This window comes from Enoplosus armatus, chromosome 1 (genome assembly GCF_043641665.1).
Source record: "Enoplosus armatus isolate fEnoArm2 chromosome 1, fEnoArm2.hap1, whole genome shotgun sequence".
In the NCBI taxonomy this organism is placed as follows: domain Eukaryota; kingdom Metazoa; phylum Chordata; class Actinopteri; order Centrarchiformes; family Enoplosidae; genus Enoplosus; species Enoplosus armatus.
In genome coordinates this window covers 6,768,973-6,771,625 of record NC_092180.1, presented here as the reverse complement: position 1 = coordinate 6,771,625, position 2,653 = coordinate 6,768,973, and positions in this window count along the sequence as shown.

The window sequence follows — 2,653 nt, the reverse complement described above, 5'->3', positions numbered from 1 at the left end:
GACAACCTCCATGATTGACAGGTGGCATAGTTCCTGACTAGGGGTGGGGGCAGAGAGAAAGACACCTGGTTCAGAAGGTCAAGTCATCGTGCCTTGAGACTGTTTGAGGAATATGCCAGGAATCTGGCACAGCCGATCCTGAACAAACCTGCTGACAATCGTGATTATTTTCCCCCTTTAACACCAAGGTAACTGCATTTAAAAATATCCCCCATGAGTGCTCCATGTTTCCAATACTGAAGTCCATTACTCTAATGGAGATCTTATCTCTGGAGGATGTTTTTAAGAATCAGATTTAAGGTTTGTTATGAGAAAGACAGACTTTTAGAGACCATTAAAAAAGAAAAGCTTGTTCTGTGTATCCTACTGTTGATACATCAGAGCTGTTAGCTCTCATCGGCAGAATTGTTTCATCTTAAAATGGCAGAAACCTCTTTCACCATTTGGTTGAATGCCAAAATGTTGAAACTATTTAACTGAACAAATGCTTTCATTTAACTATTTACTACAACATGAAAATGCTACTTACATATTGATGCATCAGTAATAACAATCCAATATTATAATATATAGTTATATAACCCCGACATGATTCATTCTGCATAATGAGTACTTTTACTTTTGATACTGTGAGTACATTTTTCTGATGAATACTTTTACTTAAATGACATTTTAAAGGCATTTTTCCAATGTAGTATTGTTACTTTTACTTAAGTAAAAATAATTCTTCCATCACTGACACATGCCAACTTTTTAAACTATGCAGAACTGTATAACACTGAATGTAATAAAAGTACTGTAGAAACAAGTTTATTATATTTATTAGCTCACGCAGCACCCAGTATATCGGCCTCAGTCGAACAGCAAACCTTCTGGAGACCTTAAGAAGCACAAAGGGCCAACTACTGTAACACTGTGAGTGTGTGTGGAGTCAGTTTTAGCTGTAGAGTAATGGGGGCAGCTCAAAGCAGATGGCCAGACAAGTTGCAGCCTCGTCCATACCTCCAGGGAGCCCTATCGTCTGTGCTGGAATGCTTTCCAGGTGACCTTTGACCTCTGTGGTGTGAAGGAGAATGCTGACTGTAACTTCACAGTAATGGTCTGTATTACACACAGTAAAGTCATCACACACAGGCTGCATCACTGGAGGTTCTCCAAGAACGCATTACCTCAGCGGTGCATTAAAAATGTGTCCACGTCTACAATCCAAGTGCATTACAGTTCAGCAGTTTATGAAGTGAGAGGTGCCGTGTTTCTCTGCAATACACTGTGCAATCATTTCTTCCTAACCAAGGGGATTTTGGAACCAAACATCTTATGGAAATATTCTACACGGAGTGAATAAAATGATCCTTAAAAAAGTTATGTAAGTGCATGTTTAAAAGAAAAGGATTGATTGAAGAAGTAAGATGGATGTACATGCATTATTAGCTGTTATGTCTATTTCTGTGTAAGTGCAGTCAAGTCCATTTCCATGTATGTGTTCACATACTTCGCTGATAAAGCGGATTCAGATTATACTGCAGTTTCGCCTGACAAGGCCTACAAATATATTATATAATATTCCATGACTAGAATTAAGCATTATTTATTATTATCTTATTATTAGTAAGATGAGCAGGTATTTGATTTAAGTGATCTCTATTAGCTATTCCAGGTGCATCTACAGTTCTGTTTGAGATTTAAAAACAAAATCAATGCTATCTCAGTGAAGAAACAGTTAATAGGGGTGCATTTTTCTTATTTCCATGGAAAACCAGCCAATAAGAAGGCATGACATCATTCTACGCTGGAACTGAGTTTGATTGTACAAAAATATAGTCAGTTTCAATGGTAAAACCTTTCATTTATCCCCTGCCAGGAGACCTCAAAGGACCAGAATGCAATGCAACCACATGTTAAACTGTGTTTTGATTAACGGAGGTTGACTGTGACCACAGACACACCCCAGTGTTCACAAACAGTTTGGATAGCTTCACTATATTTACGCGTCCATATACTCACCATTGACTGAGAGCTACAAGTTCACACCCATTCTCTGGAGAGCTGTTGAAAGTCATTCTGGGAGTAATGATTGCTCCAAAACAATATATTACAACATTTCAGCACAAAATAACTCCTGGAATGAATCATACACATATATGTATGATATATACACTGTTAAATTATATAAGGGAGGATTTGTCCTTAAAGGAATGATTGTTCTTTATTGGACAAAATCTCAGCAGTTGGGAATTTTGGTTAAAGTTTCGTGATACTGTTCAGTGTTTCACAGGTTGAACCGCAGCTCCTGATGTGGAGGAAAAACAACCATGAAGGTCTGAATCTAACTGTTTTCTGTATGAACATTACCATTACCTTTTCATTTTCCTCTTCTTCACTCTCATCTTTTCCTCTTCATCTTTTTGTCTGCTTCTTTCTCCCTGTGTTAGCATCTGCACTTCATCAGCTCCTTTGATTGCTTTACTTTTCCTTCCAGCAAAAACTAATTCAACCCAGCAAGTCCATCGTTGAAAGATCTGCGGTCCCTCATAACTCTGTGTGTATACGCTTTCCACAGAATCAGTGGCTTATTACAGTATGTTTATAGAAGACACGTGTGGTGAAAGAAATATTAGTTTTCATATTTACATTTTTCAACTTTGAGCCATTA